This window comes from Heptranchias perlo, chromosome 20, assembly GCF_035084215.1.
Source record: "Heptranchias perlo isolate sHepPer1 chromosome 20, sHepPer1.hap1, whole genome shotgun sequence".
Taxonomy (NCBI): Eukaryota; Metazoa; Chordata; class Chondrichthyes; order Hexanchiformes; family Hexanchidae; genus Heptranchias; species Heptranchias perlo.
In genome coordinates this window covers 9,571,811-9,592,653 of record NC_090344.1, presented here as the reverse complement: position 1 = coordinate 9,592,653, position 20,843 = coordinate 9,571,811, and the positions used below count along the sequence as shown (strand labels likewise).

Sequence of the window (20,843 nt, the reverse complement as noted above, 5' to 3'; positions counted from 1 at the left end):
TGGGCCAGAATCAATATCATCGTAATCCTGTTTACTGAGGTGCTCTCTGGTCTTATCTATAAAAGGAAATGTTCATTTTAGTGGAGAACAGCGGTGGAGGCGCAAGGCGGTCTTTTCCAGACCATTTAAACAGAGTTTTCCTAAATTAATGACGCACACGTCCTGACAAGTATTCAAGGGAACCCATCGGGTGGAGCTCCTGGATTCCTGATTGACATCACGGCTATTATTACAATCTGATGGCAAAACAATCACCATCACCGGTTGAGGGATCTGGGTGCGTGAGAAACTGCTTTAATTATTCCGGGCTCTTTGTCACCCTGAGTGGATCATTTTGTCGATGTTTCAAGCAGTGGCTGGTGCTTAATTATCATATTCACAAAATATTACACAGAATCTGAGTAATTACACACCGACTGTCACATTTACAAGATAATACACAGATCGAAGTATTTACAAACCGAATGTCACTCCAACAAAATATTACTCAGACCTGAGTATATAATGAGCAGGTTTATAATGTGTATAAGAAAGCGTATGGGATATTTGGCTTTGTAAATAGAGGTATCGTATAAAAACAAGGAAGTCATGTTAAACCTTTAGAAATCACTGGTTAGGCCTCAGCTGGGGTATTGTATACAATTCTGGGCACCACAGTTTAGAAAGGATGTAAAGGCCTTGGTGAGGGTACAGAGGAGGTTTATCAGGATGATATCAGGGATGAGGGACTTTAGATATGTGAAGATATTGGAGAAGCTGGGATTGTTTTCCTTAGAGCAGAGAAGGTTAAGGGGAGAACTAATAAAGATATTCAAAATTAAGAGGGTTTTGATCGAGCAAGTCGGGAGAAACTGTTTCCTTTGGCAAGTGGGTCGGTAAACAGAGGTCACAGATTTAAAATAATTGGCAAAAGAACTAGAGAGGAAATGAGGAGAAATTGTTTCACTCAGATCTGGAACGCACTACCTGAAAGGGCGGTGGAATCAGATTCCATAGGAACTTTTAAAGGTAAATAGGTATGTACTTGAAGGGGACTAATTCACAGGGTTATGGGAAAAAGCTGGGGTGTGGGACTAAATTGGACAGCTCTTTCAAAGAGCCGGTACAGGCACGACGGGCCAAATGGTCTCCTTCTGTGTTGTAAGACACTGTGATCTGAGTAATTACACACCGAAAGGCACATTCACAAAATATTGCACAGATCTGAGTAATTAGATGCGGAATGTAACAGTCACAAACTATTACACAATTCTGGGTGTTACATACCTTCAGGATTCTGCGAGTTCTGGCCGGTTTGATATAAGCTTGTACTGGTATAATATTCCAGATCAATCTCTCCACTATTAGATCGATAAACTGTCAAAACAAATGAGAACAGTGAAGAACATTTAATATAAATTAAGGCTGTAACATTCTTTCAAACACACAAACGCTGTCCTACAGAAATCTTGTCAACTGTTCAGGTCGCCAGCAAATGCCATCATTAGTTAGTATGACTCCAGAATACAAAGACAAACATACATTTACAGTCTTCACACCTCATAGCCTTTGCAATAAGTGTGATCATATTCATTGTTTGGGCTCTTAAACCGCAGTGCTCTCAGTGACCCCACCTGTGGGAGCAACACGGAGCATCATTGCCCTCTGCGGCAAGGAGAGTGTGATAAACTGTGCAGTGACTACTCAGAGTACATCGACACAATCTTCTGAATGAGGGTAGGGAAAAACACTTAGAAAAAGCTTCAGAATTAGAAACTAGGAGGACTGGGAAAAGACAGGAAAGAGAGAAATATAGAAATCCCATCAAACATGAAGCTGACAACAGTTAATAATCTGAACAACCAGACAGCACCATGTTCACCCAGAAAGGAGGTGTCCTGTGAACAGGGCCGAATATCACGGGACTGGTCCCAAATACATTCAATGCAGCGGAGTTTTATTGGGGGGAAGCGACACCTGGACAGACAGAACATGTCATGGGGTGGGACTCACGCGATCCTCTTCCAGCTGTGATGTTATCGATTTCTTGATAAATTGGTTCACCCGGTCTGGAAATCGTATAACTGAAGCTGCGATTTTTCACTGTTTAGGAGTAAAACAGATATATTTAATTCATTAGATTCCGGACTCCTCCCGACTGCTATCTCCAAGGAACAGAACAAAATCCACCGAATAAACGACCCCTGTCTTGTTCCATTCAAAACCCCCAAAAGAGAATGAATTTTCAAGTGTGAGAAGGTGATTGATTCGCAACTGGGATCGAGCATTATAGCGAGCAATTTACAGCCCCTTAACACACACAGAAAACTGCTGATCACCGAGGCTCTAAGATTAAAGGTACCTCTTCTTGACGACTGTCTCTGCACCGATCGCCTGTGGTCGAACCCACAACCTTTGAATGTCTCCGCCACCCACGAAGTAGAAGGCCAACACGCTAACCATTGCGCCACAGAGTCAGCTATCGAATTTGCAGGAGAGCGGGGATCTTGTGTTGTCGTTGAGGTCGTCTGACTGCTGCGGCTTCCGCCTTTCACACTCCGAGAGCCGCGGCGGCAGTCTGCACTGATCGCCCTCCAATGGATCCTGCTCCAGCCGCTTGTTGTGGGCCTGGAACAAGAAGAGTCGCGTCTGACTCCAAATCAGAAGGTTGTGTGTTTTGAACCAGGTTGAAATCACAGCATTTTCACTGTGGCTCAGGGTCATGCCGACTGATTTTAGATCGGGACCGTGTTTTAGTGATGGGATGTTCAGTGTTTGTGCAACAATATCAAAATTAAATTTGTTACATTAATGAGCTTCTTTTTCTGTTACTTTCTATTTACAACCTCTCCATTTTTATGTAGAAACAGTTAACAATGTTTAAGGGATGTGGTGTGCAGTGTTTGTGGAATCAGTGTCATTAAATTTGATACTTTCATCTGTTCCTTCTCCAACCCTGACCCTTATCATTAGATTTGCAGCTTCACCCTGTTTAAAATAGGTCACTCAGTGATAGAAATAAAGCAGTAACAACCCCGAAACCTCAATGGGTATAATTGTTCCAATGCTTTGTGATGGTCTCGATTTCCATTCAAATTTTCAATCAGCAATTCCCAACGGGTGTTTTGGGTTTGACAAACTAATTTAAGTACTTGACTGGTTCCTGGAAATGATCCAATGGGGATTTCCTTACCCGTACAGATATAGAAATTAGTACATTCCATCATTTCACAAATGACAGTTGTGTAAATAAATATATCGCGATCTGTAAGATGGAAAAGCAGCTCTTCATGTTCATAAACAAATTTCCTCAATTTATTTTATGAATCCACTTACGTTTCAATGTAGAACATATATTCAGAGTATCGCTCTAAACTTGAATGGCAAAACAATTGCAGATTTTACAATCACATAACACGCTGTCGTATAAGTAAGATTAAGGCCTACTTTGTGAAATGTTTATTCTAATTGTCTTTATGATGTTACGAAAAATATTTCTCGATGTACGTCCCTAACTTAACGGAGAAACTAAGATGAAAACCGAAAGGATTTTTCAAAAACGATTTGATCGGTTCCCCTTCTCCTTTCTTTAATTGTTACCTTTTGCTAATCGTTCATCTCGTTCCGTTTGCTTCATTTTTTCCTCAGTCATTTATGGTGAATTTTCTATCTGTTAACGTTCTTAAATATTTGATTTGTTTGCTCTCTCCATCTTGACTAGTGAATTGTTGATCTCCATGTAAAAGTCTGAAGCAGAAATGTGTTTATATTTAGGCGTGACTCTGAAGTGTGGCACCGAGAGGTGATTCCGGATGTGTGACCGAGAGACCATCTGCGGGAGGCAGGACTGTCCGTAATTAACATATCCCGTGTGGCATTGCTCATGGTCGGTCGGATAACAATGTTTTATATTGACTGAACTGCTATGTACACAACACAGAACATATTTACTGCAGCTTTAACTCCACAAAGTTTTATCACCAATAATGACCAAAGTCTCAGATCAGTTAGAATTGAATGCTGTTGGTGAGGGGAGTTTGTAGATTGGAAGGAGTTTATACATTTACAGCTCCAGGTAAAACTGCAAACCTCCCACGCCTGTAGGTGACGTCACCATGAAATGTCCACCTTTCTTTTTGCTTCTGGACTTCTGAAGTGTGATTGAACCTTAACAAAACTTTCCTATAATTAGTAAGGAAGGAAGGTATCAGTGTCAATGTGAGATATAAACGTGGATGTTTCACTGGGTAACCATGGGAACCAGATACATTGCTCATTCCAGTTATTTGTCCAGCAGGAAACAGAAATCATTCTCTTCAACTGTACTCGTCCGAAGGAAAAGGAAACAAACAAAACTGCTCAGTTCTTTGTTTTAGCTTCTTCTGCTGGTTTATGATCACTCACCGAGAAAGTGTCAGAGAGAGAGACTGAGAGATTGGATTCGCTTTTTCACTTTGTAATCTATTACACTTTGTAATTATTGTAAGAGACGGTTCCATCCCAACTATCCTGTGCCTGACATTCTCATTGATTTTAAGATGTGCTCTAAATGAGTTTCTACTAATTGCACATTGTGGAGAAAAGCTGAACGCCGAAAACTGCTCTGAAACCAGCTTCACTTCGCAACATTTAATGGAGATTGGTAGCTGGTTGTAGGTAAAGTAGTTTGTAAAATAAGCCCTCGAGAGCAGTATCCACAAAACGTGTTTTGGACACATTCGCAGTTCAAACATCTTACATTAAATACAACAAATATTCAAATACGTCACAATTGTTAATATTAACGAGGAAGGATCTGGTTCTGGGGAATGAGGTGGGTCAAGTGAAGCAAGTGTCACTTGGGGAATATTTAGGGAACGGTGATCATAGTATCATAAGGTTTAGATTAGTTATGCAAAAGGAGAAGGAGCTATTTTAAGTAAAATACTTGATAGGAGGAGGGCCAATTCAAGTGGGTTCACCATCCACAGGATGCACTGCAGCACCTCGCCAAGGCTTCTTCAACAGCACCTCCCAAACCCGCGACCTCTACCACCTAGAAGGACAAGAGCAGCAGGCCCATGGGAACAACACCACCTGCACGTTCCCCTCCAAGTCACACATCATCCCGACTTGGAAATATATCGCCGTTCCTTCATTGTCGCTGGGTCAAAATCCTGGAACTCCCTTCCTAACAGCACTGTGAGAGAACCGTCACCACACGGACTGCAGCGGTTCAAGAAGGCGGCTCACCACCACCTTCTCGAGGGCAATTAGGGATGGGCAATAAATGCCGGCCTTGCCAGCGACGCCCACATCCCGTGAACGAATAAAAAAAAAGAACGTACCAGGCCCGTGTAAATTGGAATCAAAGATTGGCAGGCTAAAATGTAATCGAACAATGGGTGGCATTTTAAGAGAAGATGTTTCGGGTGCACTCTAAGTAGATTCCCAGGAGGGGGAAGGCAGGGCGACTAAAGCCAGAGCCCCCTGGATGAGCAAAGAGATAGGGGGTTAAATGAAGCAGATAAAGGGGGTTAATGACAGATGTCAGTTTGACAATACAAGTGAGAACCAGGCTGAATATAGGAAGTACCGTGAAAAAGTAAATAAGAGGGGTAAAGAGAGAGTATGAACATAGATTGGCGGTTAACAGAAGAGGTAATCCAAAAGTCTTCTGCAGGCATATAATTAGCGAAATGGGAATAAGAGGAGGGGTGAGGCCGATTAGGGACCAAAAAGGAGATCTCCGCATGGAGGCAGATGGCATGACTGAGGCACGAAATGAGTACTTTGCGTCTGTCTCTACCAAGGAAGAAGATGCTGCCAAAGTCACAGTAAAAAGGGAGGTTGTTGAGATACTGGATGGGGTGAAAATTGATACAGAGGAGGCATTTGAAAGGCTGGCTATGCTTAAAGTTGATAAGTCACCCGGTCCAGATGGGATGCTTTCAAGGTTTCTGAGGGAAGTAAGGGTGGAAATTTCAGAGGTGCTGGTCATAATCTTCCAATCCGCCATGGAAGCGGGGGTGATGCCAGAGGACTGGATAATTACCAATGGAACATCCTTGTTCAAATCGGGTGTAAGGATAAACCCGGCAACTACAGACCAGTCAATTTAAACTCGGAGGTGTGATGCGTTTAGAAACGATGATCTGGGCCAAAATGAATAGTCACTTGGGCAAGTGTGGATTAATAAAGGAAAGCCAGCATGGATTTGTTAAAGGCAAATCATGTTTGACTAACTTGAATGAGGTAACGGAGAGGGTTGATGACGGCAATGCGGTTGATAAAATGCCACACAACAAGAAGAACAACTTGCATTTATATAGCGCCTTTAACGTAGTAAAACTTATCAAGGCAACTCACAGGAGCGTAATCAAACAAAATTTCACACTGAGCCACGTAAGGAGGTTCTGAGATAGGTGAATAAAATCTTGGTCAAAGATGGAGGTTTTAAGGAGCATCTTAAATGAGGAGAGAGAGGTAGAGAGGCGGAGAGATTCAGGGCAGGAATTCCAGAGCTCAGGGCCGAGGCAGCTGAAAGCACGGCCGTCAATGGTGGAGCGATTAAAATCGGGGATGCACAAGAAGCAAGAATTGGAGGAGCACAGAGATCTCGGAGGGTTGTAGGGCTGGAGGAGGTGATAGAGATAGGGAGGGGCGAGGCCATGGAAACATTTGAAAACAAGAAGGAGAAATGTACGGCTGGTGGAAGTTACAGAGATAGGGAGGGGGAGGCCATGGAGGGATTTGAAAACAAGGATTGGAATTGGTGGGCTGTAGGAGGTTTCAGAGATAGGGAGTGGCGAGGCCATGGAGGGATTTGAAAACAAGGAGGAGAAATGTACGGCTGGTGGAAGTTAGAGAGATCGGGAGGGGTGAAGCTGTGGAGGGATTTGAAAACGAGGATGAGAACTGTAGGGCTGTAGGAGGTGACAGAGATAGGGAGGGGCAAAGCCATGGAGGGATTGGAAAACAAGGATGAGAATTTTAAAATCGAGGCTTTCCCGTACTGGGAATCAATGTAGGTCAGTGATCACAGGGGAGATAGGAGAACGGGGTTAGGTTACGGTCAGCGGAGTATTGGATGTAAGGGGGGAAGATGGGAGGCCAGCCAGGAGACCATTGGAATAGTCCAGTCTTGAGGTAATATAATACGCTTGTCAGCAAAATTGAAGCTATTGGAATAAGTAGGGTCAGTGGCAGCATGGATGCGAATTGGCTAAATGACAGGAAACAGAGTGTAGTGTTGAACGGTTGTTTCTTGAAGATATACAGTGGTGTTCTCCAGTGGTCGGTACGAGGACCACTGATTTCTTGATATATAATGATGACTTGGACTTGGGTGCACAGGGCACAATTTCAAAAATTGCAGATAACTCAAAAGTTAGAAGTGTAGTAAACAGTGATGAGGATAGTAATAGACTTCAAGAGGACATAGACAGGCTGGTGGAATGGGTGGACACGTGGCAAATGAAATTTAATGCAGAGAAGTGCGAACTGATATATTTTGAAAGGAAGAACGAGGAGAGGCAAAATAAACGAAATGTTACAATACTGAAGGGGGTGCAGGAACAGAGACCTGGTGGGATCTGGGCACAAATCTTTGAAGGTGGCAGGACAGATTGAGAATGAAGTTAAAAAGGAAACTGGATCCTGGGCTTTATAAATAGAGGCGTAGCGCACAAAAACAAGGAAGTTATGTTAAACGTTTATAAAACACTGGTTCGGCCACAACTGGAGCATCTGGGCACCACAGTTTAGGAAGGATTTGAAGGAATTAGAGACGGTGCAGAAGAGCTGCAGAAAAGAAGGTGCAGAAATGGTTCCAGGGATGAGGGACTTCATTTCCATGAATAGACTGGAGAAGCTGGTGTTGTTCTCCTTCGAACAGAGAAGGTTGAGAGGAGATTTGATGGAAGTGTTCAAAACCATGACGGCTTCAGATAAAGTAAGTATGGAGAAAGTGTTCCCATTGGCGGAAGGCTCAAGAACCAGCGGACACAGATTTAAGGTGATTGGCAAAAGAACCAAAGGCGACATGAGGAAAAAAGAATAAGCAGCGAGAAGTTCTGATCTGGAATGCACTGCCTGAAAGGGTGTTGCAAACAAATTCAATCGTGGCTTTCAAAAGGGAATTGGATAAATAGTGTAAGGGAAAATATTGCAGGGCTACGGGGAAAGAGCATGGGAATGGGACTAATTGGAATACTCTTACAAAGAGCCGGTACAGACTCGAGGGGCCGAATGACCTCCTTCTATGCTCCAACAATTCAATAATTTGTCAAGCTGAAAGTGCTTGCTACTTCAATGACAGGTCCGTCTGTACAAAGAACAAGCACTTCCGCATTTCAGTTCTGCAGTCCTTTCCTTGTTGGCTCCGGAATTAATACAAATTCCGCCCTGTGTTATTTTGTCGTTTAATCCACAAATGAGGTAAATATCAGGGAGAATAAAACGGCTCCACTGTGAATCGAACCGATGACCACTTGTTACGAAAGAGGCAATTTGCCCAGCTTCGCCAAGGAGACAAATTCAGCTGCAAACGTCCCAGCTCCTCTGACTGACACCGAGCAACGACCTGTCATTGTCTGTTAGCGTTTGAGACAGTTTGTATTTTTCCATTTCTCTTGTCTATTTCGCTGTGTTTACCGATACTCTGTATCTCTCGCTCTGTTTAGGGATGCTCTGTATCTCTCGCTGTGTTTACCGATACTCTGTATCTCTCGCTCTGTTCAGGGATACTCTGTATCTCTCGTTGTGTTTCCCGATATTCTGTATCTCTCTTTTTTTTACCGATACTCTGTATCTCCCGCTTTGTTTACCGATACTCTGTATCTCTCGCTGTGTTTAGCGAGACTCTGAATCTCTCGCTGTGTTTACCGATACTCTGTATCTCTCGCTGTGTTTACCGATACTCTGTATCTCTCGCTGTGTTTACCGATACTCTGTATCTCTCGCTGTGTTTACCGATACTCTGTATCTCTCGCTCTGTTTAGGGATACTCTGTATCTATCGCTGTGTTCACCGATACTCTGTATCTCTCGCTGTGTTTATCTCTCTGTGTCAATCCGTCGGCTGATTCTGAATGAACAATGAAATAAATGAAGGGTTTTAGACAATTCTCCCTCTGACACTGAGGAACCAATGAGCGAAACTTTATAATCAGATATTGTTTATTGTGATGCAGCGAAGAAAACATTGCATTTTGGATGTTTTAGGTTCAGTTATGTACAAAAAGAAACCGTGTTTGCAACAAGCCGCCTTTTAAGTTGATGTCAGGCTCGCTAACATTGCAGCACGAGGTACAGGCACCGCACTGATGATCTTCATGTGTATACCGGCCTTTTAGATACTTCCTGTGACACAAGAACTTTCCAATCCCCGATCTCCTGGACACCGACAGATTCGTCGAAGCAGCATTCACCGGCAGGACCGATATCGCGCCCCCTTTGCCGGACTTCAGCAAATTTAACGTTGAAAATACAAAGCAGGGCGAACAGTATCTGGAAAACAGTTAAACTTTCAGTGTTCAGACTTTAGTAAGAAATATAAACAGGACATTGGGTAGATATTAAGTGGGTGTGCAGTAGGAGTGCGCTGTTGTTTTATAAAGTGTGGCAGTGTAGATATGAGTGTGATGTTCACATATGAACTGTGGATGGGTATATATGAGTTTCTTGTTTATGATGAGTGCGGTGTTTATCTCTGAACAGTGGGAGTGTATCTATGAGTGCGATGTTTATATATGAACTGTGGGTGTGTATATATGAGTGCGATGTTTATATATGAACTGTGGGTGTCTATACATGAGTGCGATGTTTACATTTGAACTGTGGGTGTCTATACAAGAGTGTGATGTTTATATTTGAACTGTGGGTGTGTATATATGAGTGCGATGTTTGTATTTGAACTGTGGGTGTGGAAATATGAGTGCGATGTTTACATATGAACTGTGGGTGTCTATACATGAGTGCGGTGTTTATCTCTGAACTGTGGGTGTCTATATATGAGTGCGATGTTTGTATTTGATCTGTGGGTGTGTATATATGAGTGCGATGTTTGTATTTGAACTGTGGGTGTGTATATATGAGTGCGATGTTTATATATGAACTGTGGGTGTGTATACATGAGTGCGATGTTTGTATTTGAACTGTGGGTGTGTATATATGAGTGCGATGTTTGTATTTGAACTGTGGGTGTGTATATATGAGTGCGATGTTTATATATGAACTGTGGGATCAACAGGAGGGGTAATTCCTCCTGGGGTTATTTTTTTTAAGACAATGACATAAAGTGAAACGTATACATGGGGCCGAAATAGCTCAGTTGGGAGAGCGTTAGACTGATGGATCTCAAGGTCCTTATTTCAATCCCGAGTTTCGGCAGTTTTTGGTTATTGAGTTTCTTCTTCGATTCTCACATTTATTTACAGTGAAATTTGATACCCGCCACTGAAGGATTAGGGATGGAATAGAAAGGCATCAAGGATGGGACATATTTATATCGTCTGCAGTTGATTTTTAATTCTCTGTTACCTTCTGCCTTTTTCTCTTGCTTTTTTCTCTCTCGGTGCCAGGTGACTATTTGATTTGATGCATTTGTCCGAAACTGATCACTTTTCCACATCTCGGGGCGGTCAGACTCGCTCTGTCTGTCTGTTGCTGCTGGTGATCATTAATGGGAACAGGCCGCGAGTTGAACGTTTAACTGCAAACCGCAGAAAAACAAATAAAAAGAAAGACTTGTTTCTCCGGCCCAGAGGTAAAGTTACAATGGATGTGATTCAAAAAGCTGGCCCGTGAATTTGTCTGTGGATATTTTTACAAAGCTTCGATTTTAAAAGTTGCAAAAACATGAAATAAATTAAGGTAAATTACAAGAATCGAATCCATGATCACGACATCACCGGAAACTCGATGCAAATGAGTTAACCGGCCCTACTAACGGCACATTCGGCTGTTTAATTAATTTTTGTACCTGCAGCGAATTCTGTACTTGGACCCCGAAATCTCTTTGCTCCTCCACAGCACCGAGTTTCTCACCATTTATAAAATACTCTGATTTATCTTTCTTAGATTTAAAGTGTTTGACCTCCGTCTCCCCCACATTGAACTCTATTTCCCACAGTTTTGTCCACACAATTAATCTATCAATTCCCACTATTCAATTTCCTGCTACCATCTGCATTACTTCCTGCGTCACCAGAAGGCTGCGTGTTCTGGTTCTCTGGTTCTCAAATTATAGAAAATCGTTTCATTTTGCCCTCGACCTTTGATCTTGTGCTGCGGATGAAACTTTTGCAAAGAGGGAGAAGAAGCCCTCAAATCGCCCCACGTGTATCTCAAACGCTTTGGGAAGAAGTTCTGTGTAAACAATCAGGAATTTAAAGGCACCTCAATGACCTGCACTTTCATTGAATGAGTTTTTTTCGCCATTGGAATCGACATGAGATCGCTGTCGGCTTTCATCTCACTGAAGTGCAGAGTGTGGCCGCCTTGTATCGGTCAACGTGTTAGTGACGAGTTGGGGTAAGCACGGGTCGCGTTTATTTCTGAAATCTCACCAAGCACCGGGGAAAAGAAACTTAGAATCCAAGCAGATCTGGACAATGCGCAGCGCAGCCGCACAGGAGTTACAAATCCAACCTCTCACCACTCGGCAATCGCATTAACTGAACTTTACTCTGGCCCGTGTCACCGCGCTGAAATCGAGTCTTTCTCGGCCACATTTTTTGTTAACATAATAATTACTGGTTCAAGAGTGAAGATTGTCGGCTGCTCAACTGAAAGGGCAAGAGACAACTTTGTAGACACCGTGTAGTGTCACAGATCTGCTGGTTTGTCCTGCTCATTTCATCTTACCTCATTTTCAGCAAACCTGAATATTACTGGAACAGAGAATGGCGAATCACAGCTCAAAAATCAATCCTCTCTTCCACGAGCGGACTGAGTCTTTCAACATACAGGTGTTTAATGGCAAGGTGAGATTAATTTTCAGAAATAATACAGCACAGATTTTCACTCGTGCAAGCTGCACACTATTTTGGAAAAGTAAACTGATTGGAAGAAAGCTGTTGCATTGAGCGCGGCAACCTGAAGCTTTAGCTCGATGAATTCGTCCTTGAACATTTACAAGCTCTGTTTCTGTGGCGCAATTTGTTTGCGCGTTCGGCTGCCAACTGAAAAGTTGGTGGTTCGAACCAACGAGAGGACGCTATAGCAACCTTTTGCCTTAACATTCATTGTCTCGCATTTCTTGGGTTCGAATGTGTGTCTTGTCTGGCAGAAAATGTACCGCAAACATTGCCAGCTGAGTGCGTCTGATTTTCCACCATTTATTCTGCAGTTGGATAAAAGGCATCTGAAAAAATCCAAAAAAACCGAGATTGGCTTGAACGAAGTCGGAATACTTCTTGACAGAGAAGGTTCGAAGGTTGCAGGCGAGCTCCTTCAGACTGAATCACACTGACATGGATATTTCTGCAGTGAGCGACATCAGACTGTTTCCACAATGAATGTCACTCCCTTTATTTTGGAAAAGTGAAATGGTATTCACATTCCGACTGGTTTCAGTTGATTTGTGAGAGATCGTTAAAGGACAATCTCCGGTTAAGACGGCCTTTTTCTCTCTCTTTGTTGGCCGAATCCAAAATGAAATTGGAGCTGGACTAATCAGGCAAGAAATCAGGAATCACTTTTGCAAACAAAATACGGCCGAAATCTGGAACTCTCTCATCCCAAAGGATGATGATTGTGGCTCAATTCATAATTTGAAATCTGATATTGATACATCGTTTTTCGATTCGGGTACCAAGGAATATGAGTCCAAGGCGGAGAAACAGAGATGAATTGCAGATCAACTCATGATCTAATTGAATGGGGCAGCAGGTTCGAGGGGCTGAATGGCCTTCTCTTGTCCCGATGTTCCGATACTGCTCAGCGCGGGGCTGGACGAATGGTAAAAGACATCACACGAGCTCCAGAATGAAAAAACTGGTGTTCAGAAGCAGATACCCTGAGATTGTGGAACGAACTGAACTCCTGCAGCAAAGCCAACAGCTGTCTCTCTTCAATAATAGGATGCGAAGAATTTCAGCACTCGGCACGGCAAGCGCAGTCGGGAGAGCATGAGACTCTTAATGTCAGGGTCGTGGGTTCGAGCCCCACGTTGAGTGATTTGTGTTCTACTTTTCACACTGTGTGATAAAAGTTTCAAAGTGCAACCTCTTGTCTCCAGATTCGAACCAGACACAACCCTGAGCTGCGTGAAAGGAAACCGTGAGCGTTGCCAAATATCCACTCCCTCCCGATTCGACCTCCTCGTTCCCTCCACATGGGACACGGACATGTTATCGGTTCAATCGGATTCATTTTTTGCTGTTATTAAAAATGTTGATGGTCTGAAAATGTAATATTTAGGAGATGCCAACTCTGGAACAATTCGCCTCTCTGAGACCTCCTGATCTCCCCTTACCCTATTTGATTCTCCCTGCGCTCCTTATCATCGCTGATACGCTCTGTCTCTTACCTTCTCCGATACCCTCAGAGAGTCCATGATCCACTTTGTACCTTGTCAGCGCCATTCACCTGCTCTGATACCTATTGATTGCCCCTGACACAGATGCGCCCTGAGCCGCCTTACACTCTCTCATACTCGGCAGTCCTTCCCCTCTCTCAGATCTTAAAACACTCTCTGATGCCATCTGACTGCCCGCTCTCCTCTTTGAGCCCCCTTGCACTCTCTGATGCCATCTGATAGTACCTTCCCCTCTCTGAGATGCCCTTGCCACAATGGATCGCCACTAAGAAGCGATTAGACGCCCTGAGGCCTTCTCAGAAGCAATTACCGTCCCTGCTATCAAAGTGCGGTGTAACTTCACAGGTGGATCTACCGGTCTGTGTTAAGGATGAGATCAAGAGTTTGATCGGTCGCTGCTGCTTCCGCCTCTGAGAGCTCTATCGGCGGTCGGTACCGATCTTCCTCCCACAAACTGGGTGTGGATGTATGAGTGCGCTGTTGATTTATAAACTTTGGTAGTTTAAGTATGACAACGATGTTGATATATGAACTGTGGGTGTATCTCTACGAGTACGATGTTTATATATGAATTGTGGAATGAACAGGAGGGGCAATTCCTCCTGGGGTTATATTTTCTTCTACGACAGTAACACAAAGTAATCGTTGGATATAGAGCCGAAATAGCTCAGTTGGGAGAGCGTTAGACTGAAGATCTGAAGGTCCTTGGTTCAATCCAGAGTTTTGGCAGTTTTTGTTTGTTGACTTTCTTCTTCCTTGCTTCGATTCTCGGATTTATTTGCAGTGAAATTTAATTCCCGCCACTGAAGGATTGGGGATTGAATAGAGAGACATCAAGGATGGGAATTATTTATATCGTTTGTACTTGGCTGTTATTTCACTGTTACCTTCTGCCTTTTTCTCTTGGTTTTGTCTCTCTCGGTGCCAGGTGACTATTTGATTTGTCCGAAACTGTTCCATTTTCCACATCTCGGGCCGGTCAGACCCGCTCTGTCTGTCTGTTGCTGCTGATGATCATTAATGGGAACAGGCCGCGAGTTAAACGTTTATCTGCAAATTGGAGAAAGACAAATCAAAAGAAAGACGTGTTTATCCTGCCCAGGGGCAAAGTTACAACGGATGTAATTCAAAAACGGTCCCCGTGAATTTTTCTGTTGATTTTCTTTTTAAAGCTTCGATTTCAAAAGTTACAAAAACGCGAAATAAATAAAGTAAATTACAAGAATCGAGTCCGTGATCATTATGTTACAGTATACTCTTTGCAAACGAGTTAACCGGCCGTACCAACGGCACATTAGGCTGTTTAATTAATTTTTGTACCTGCAGCGATTTCTGTACTTGGACCCCTAAATCTCTCTGCTCCTCCACAGCACCGAGTTTCTCACCATTTAGAAAATACTCTGATTTATCTTTCTTAGATTTAAAGTGTATGACCTCGGTCTTCCCCACATTGAACACTATTTGCCACAGTTTTGTCCACACACTTAATCTATCAATTCCCACTTTTCAATTTCCTGCTACCATCTGCGTTTCTTCCTGCGTCACCAGAAGGCTGCGTGTTCAAAACACGGGGTAACCGTTGCCTTCAGAGCTGATAGGGTTCTGTATCGTTCCGGAATGAATGTTTCATCTGCTTTTTCTCAATTAACAGAACCTTGCTCTAAATTCTGGTTCTCTGGATCTCAAATTTGAGCAAATCGTTTCATTTTGCCCTCGACTTTTGATCTTGTGCTGCGGATGAAACTTTTGCAAAGAGGGAGAAGAAGTCCCCAAATCGCCCCACGTGTATCTCAAACGCTTTGGGAAGAAGTTCTGTGTAAACAATCAGGAATTTAAAGGCACCTCAATGACCTGCACTTTCATTGAATGACTTTTTTTCGCCATTGGAATCGACGAGAAATCGCTGTCGGCTTTCATCTCACTGAAGTGCAGAGTGTGGCCGCCTTGTATCGGTCAATGTGTTAGTGACGAGTTAGGGTGAAGCACGGGTCGCGTTTATTTCTGAAATCTCACCAAGCACCGGGAAAAAGAAACTTAGAATCAAACTGTCCCTGTAAGTGATGAATTGAATGGAATATCGCTCCAAACAGATCTGGAAAATGTGCAGCGCAGCCGCACAGGAGTTACAAATCCACCCTCTCGCCACTCGGCAATCGCATGAACTGAACTTTACTCTGGCCCGTGTCACCGCGCTGAAATCGAGTCTTTCACGGCCACATTTTTTCTTAACATAATAATTACTGGTTTAAGAGTGAAAATTGTCGTCCACTTCACTGTAAGTGCAAGAGACAACTTTGTAGACACCGTGTAGTGTCACAGACCTGCTGGTTTGTCCTGCTCATTTCATCTCATCTCATTTTCCGCAAACCTGAATATTACTGGAACAGAGAATGGCGAATCACAGCTCAAAAATCAATCCTCTCTTCCACGAGCGGACTGAGTCTTTCAACATACAGGTGTTTAATGGCAAGGTGAGTTTAATTTTCAGAAATAATACCGCACAGATTTTGATTCGTGCAAGCTGCACACATTTTATTTTGGAAAAGTAAACTGATTGGAAGAAAGCTGTTGCATTGAGTGCGGCAACCTGAAGCGTCAGCTCGATGAATTCGTCCTTGAACATTTGCAAGTTCTGTTTCTGTGGCGCAATTGGTTAGCGCGTTTCGCTGCGAACTGAAAAGTTGGTCGTTAGAGGACACGAAGGCAACCTTTTACCTTAACATTCATTGTCTCGCAAATTCTTGGGTTCGAATGTGTGTCTTGTCTGCCAGAAAATGTACCGCAAGCATTGCCAGCTGAGTGCGTCTGATTTTCCACCATTTATTCTGCGGTTGGATAACAGGCATATGAAAAATATCCAAAAAAACGAGGTTGGCTTGAACGAAGTCGGAATACTTCTTGACAGAGAAGGTTCGAAGGTTGCAAGCGAGCTCCTTCACACTGACATGGATATTTCTGCAGTGAGCGACATCAGACTGTTTCCACAATGAATGTCACTCCCTTTATTTTGGAAAAGTGAAATGGTATTCACATTCCGACTGGTTTCAGTTGATTTGTGAGAGATCGCTAAAGGATCAATCTCCGGTGAAGACGGCCTTTTTCTCTCTCTCTGTTGGCCGAATCCAAAATGAAATTGGAGCTGGACTAATCATGCAAGAAATCAGGATTCACTTTAGCAAACAAAATACGGCCGAAAGCTGGAACTCTCTCATCCCAAAGGATGTGGATTGTGGTTCAATTCATAATTTGAAGTCTGATATTGACAGATCGTTTTTCGATTCGGGTTCCAAGGAATATGAGTCCAAGACGGAGAAACAGAGATGAATTGCAGATCAACTCATGATCCAATTGAATGGAGCAGCAGGTTCGAGGGGCTGAATGGCCTTCTCTTGTCCCGATGTTCCGATACTGCTCAGCGCGGAGCTGGACGAATGGTAAAAGACATCAGACTAACTCCAGAATGAAAAAACGGGTGTTCAGAAATCGATACCCTGAGAATGCGGAACGAACTGAACTCCTGCAGCAAAGCCAACAGTTGTCTCTCTGCAATGATAAGATGGGAAGAATTTCAGCAGTTGGCCCGGCTAGCTCAGTCGGTAGAGCATGAGACTCTTAATCTCAGGGTCGTGGGTTCGAGCCCCACGTTGGGCTATTTGTGTTCCACTTTTCACACTCGGTGATAAAATTTTTAAAGTGCAACCTCTTGTCTCCAGATTCGAAACAGGCACAACCCGGAGGTGTGTGAAAGGAAACCGTGAGCGTTGCCAAATATCCACTCCCTGTCGATTCTACCTTCTCGTTCCCTCCACATGGGACACGGACAGGTTATCGGTTCAATTGGATTCACTTTTTGTTGTTATTAAAAATGTTGAAGGTCAGAAAATGTAATATTTTGGAGATGCCAACGCTGGAACAATTCGCCTCTCTGATACCTCCTGATCCCCCCTTACCCCATTTGATTCTCCCTGTGCTCCTTATCATCGCTGATACGCTCTGTCTCTTACCTTCTCCGATACCCTCAGAGAGTCCATGATTCAATTTGAACCTTGTCAGCGCCATTCACCTGCTCTGATACCTATTGATTGCCCCTTACACAGATGCGCCCTGAGCTGCCTTACACTCTCCCATACTCGGCAGTCCTTCCCCTCTCTCAGATCTTAATGCACTCTCTGATGCCATCTGACTTCCCGCTCTCCTCTTTGAGCCCCCTTACACTCTCTGATGCCCTCTGATAGTACCTTCCCCTCTCTGAGACGCCCTTGCCACAATGGATCGCCACTAAGAAGCGATTAGACGCCCTGAGGCCTTCTCAGAAGCAATTACCGTCCCTGCTATCAAAGTGCGGTGTAACTTCACAGGTGGATCTACCGGTCTGTGTTAAGGATGAGATCAAGAGTTTGATCGGTCGCTGCTGCTTCCGCCTCTGAGAGCTCTATCGGCGGTCGGTACCGATCTTCCTCCCACAAACTGGGTGTGGATGTATGAGTGCGCTGTTGATTTATAAACTTTGGTAGTTTACGTATGACAACGATGTTTATATATGAATTGTGGGTGCATCTCTACGAGTACGATGTTTATATCTGAATTGTGGAATGAACAGGAGGGGCAATTCCTCCTGGGGTTATATTTTTTTCCAAGACAATAACACAAAGTAATCGCTGGGTACAGAGCCGAAATAGCTCAGTTGGGAGAGCGTTAGACTGAAGATCTGAAGGTGCTTGGTTCAATCCCGAGTTTCGGCAGTTTTTGTTTGTTTACTTTCTTCTTCCTTGCTTCGATTCTCGGATTTATTTGCAGTGAAATTTAATTCCCGCCACTGAAGGATTGGGGATTGAATAGAGAGATATCAAGGATGGGAATTATTTATATCGTTTGTATTTGGCTGTTATTTCACAGTTACCTTCTGCCTTTTTCTCTTGGTTTTGTCTCTCTCGGTGCCAGGTGACTATTTGATTTGTCCGAAACTGATCCATTTTCCACATCTCGGGGCGGTCAGACCCGCTCTGTCTGTCTGTTGCTGCTGCTGATCATTAATGGGAACAGGCCGCGAGTTAAACGTTTATCTGCAAATTGGAGAAAGACAAATCAAAAGAAAGACGTGTTTATCCTGCCCAGGGGCAAAGTTACAACGGATGTAATTCAAAAACGGTCCCCGTGAATTTTTCTGTTGATTTTCTTTTTAAAGCTTCGATTTCAAAAGTTACAAAAACGCGAAATAAATGAAGTAAATTACAAGAATCGAGTCCGTGATCATGATGTTACAGTATACTCTTTGCAAACGAGTTAACCGGCCGTACCAACGGCACATTAGGCTGTTTGATTAATTTTTGTACCTGCAGCGATTTCTGTGCTTGGACCCCTAAATCTCTCTGCTCCTCCACAGCACCGAGTTTCTCACCATTTAGAAAATACTCTGATTTATCTTTCTTAGATTTAAAGTGTATGACCTCGGTCTCCCCCACATTGAAAACTATTTGCCACAGTTTTGTCCACACACTTAATCTATCAATTCCCACTTTTCAATTTCCTGCTACCATCTGCGTTTCTTCCTGCGTCACCAGAAGGCTGCGTGTTCAAAACACGGGGTAACCGTTGACTTTAGAGCTGATAGGGTTCTGTATTGTTCCGGAATGAATGTTTCATCTGATTTTTCTCAATAAACAGAACCTTGCTCTAAATTCTGGTTCTCTGGTTCTCAAACTTGAGCAAATCGTTTCATTTTGCCCTCGACTTTTGATCTTGTGCTGCGGATGAAACTTTTGCAAAGAGGGAGAAGAAGTCCCCAAATCGCCCCACGTGTATCTCAAACGCTTTGGGAAGAAGTTCTGTGTAAACAATCAGGAATTTAAAGGCACCTCAATGACCTGCACTTTCATTGAATGAGTTTTTTTCGCCATTGGAATCGACGAGAAATCGCTGTCGGCTTTCATCTCACTGAAGTGCAGAGTGTGGCCTCCTTGTATCGGTCAATGTGTTAGTGACGAGTTTGGGTTAAGCACGGGTCGCGTTTATTTCTGAAATCTCACCAAGCACCGGGAAAAAGAAACTTAGAATCAAACTGTCCCTGTTAGTGATGAATTGAAGGGAATATCGCTCCAAACAGATCTGGACAATGTGCAGCGCAGCCGCACAGGAGTTACAAATCCACCCTCTCGCCACTCGGCAATCGCATGAACTGAACTTTACTCTGGCCCGTGTCACCGCGCTGAAATCGAGTCTTTCACGGCCACATTTTTTCTTAACATAATAATTACTGGTTTAAGAGTGAAAATTGTCGTCCACTTCACTGTAAGTGCAAGAGACAACTTTGTAGACACCGTGTAGTGTCACAGACCTGCTGGTTTGTCCTGCTCATTTCATCTCATCTCATTTTCCGCAAACCTGAATATTCCTGGAACAGAGAATGGCGAATCACAGCTCAAAAATCAATCCTCTCTTCCACGAGCGGACTGAGTCTTTCAACATACAGGTGTTTAATGGCAAGGTGAGTTTAATTTTCAGAAATAATACCGCACAGATTTTGACTCGTGCAAGCTGCACACATTTTATTTTGGAAAAGTAAACTGATTGGAAGAAAGCTGTTACCTTGAGTGCGGCAACCTGAAGCGTCAGCTCGATGAATTAGTCCTTGAACATTTGCAAGTTCTGTTTCTGTGGCGCAATTGGTTAGCGCGATTCGCTGCGAACTGAAAAGTTGGTCGTTAGAGGACAAGAAGACAACCTTTTACCTTAACATTCATTGTCTCGCAAATTCTTGGGTTCGAATGTGTGTCTTGTCTGCCAGAAAATGTACCGCAAACATTGCCAGCTGAGTGCGTCTGATTTTCCACCATTTATTCTGCGGTTGGATAACAGGCATATGAAAAATATCCAAAAAAACGAGGTTGGCTTGAACGAAGTCGGAATACTTCTTGACAGATAAGGTTCGAAGGTTGCAAGCGAGCTCCTTCACACTGACATGGATATTTCTGCAGTGAGCGACATCAGACTGTTTCCACAATGAATGTCACTCCCTTTATTTTGGAAAAGTGAAATGGTATTCACATTCCGACTGGTTTCAGTTGATTTGTGAGAGATCGCTAAAGGATCAATCTCCGGTGAAGACGGCCTTTTTCTCTCTCTCTGTTGGCCGAATCCAAAATGAAATTGGAGCTGGACTAATCATGCAAGAAATCAGGAATCACTTTAGCAAACAAAATACGGCCGAAAGCTGGAACTCTCTCATCCCAAAGGATGTGGATTGTGGTTCAATTCATAATTTGAAGTCTGATATTGACAGATCGTTTTTCGATTCGGGTACCAAGGAATATGAGTCCAAGACGGAGAAACAGAGATGAATTGCA

The 20,843-nt window shown here is 43.4% G+C and overlaps 4 non-coding genes across 4 annotated transcripts; all 4 read left to right on the top strand.

Annotated features, from left to right (window-relative positions):
• Window positions 1-10,275: 10,275 nt before the first annotated feature.
• On the top strand, window positions 10,276-10,349 carry trnai-gau (transfer RNA isoleucine (anticodon GAU)). The gene has a single exon. It is a non-coding gene; the product is annotated as a tRNA-Ile (tRNA).
• Window positions 10,350-14,156: 3,807 nt separating this feature from the next.
• On the top strand, window positions 14,157-14,229 carry trnaf-gaa (transfer RNA phenylalanine (anticodon GAA)). Its single transcript has one exon. It is a non-coding gene; the product is annotated as a tRNA-Phe (tRNA).
• Window positions 14,230-17,078: 2,849 nt separating this feature from the next.
• Window positions 17,079-17,151, top strand: trnak-cuu (transfer RNA lysine (anticodon CUU)). Its single transcript has one exon. It is a non-coding gene; the product is annotated as a tRNA-Lys (tRNA).
• A 1,018-nt stretch (window positions 17,152-18,169) lies between these two features.
• Window positions 18,170-18,242, top strand: trnaf-gaa (transfer RNA phenylalanine (anticodon GAA)). The gene has a single exon. It is a non-coding gene; the product is annotated as a tRNA-Phe (tRNA).
• Window positions 18,243-20,843: the final 2,601 nt, after the last annotated feature.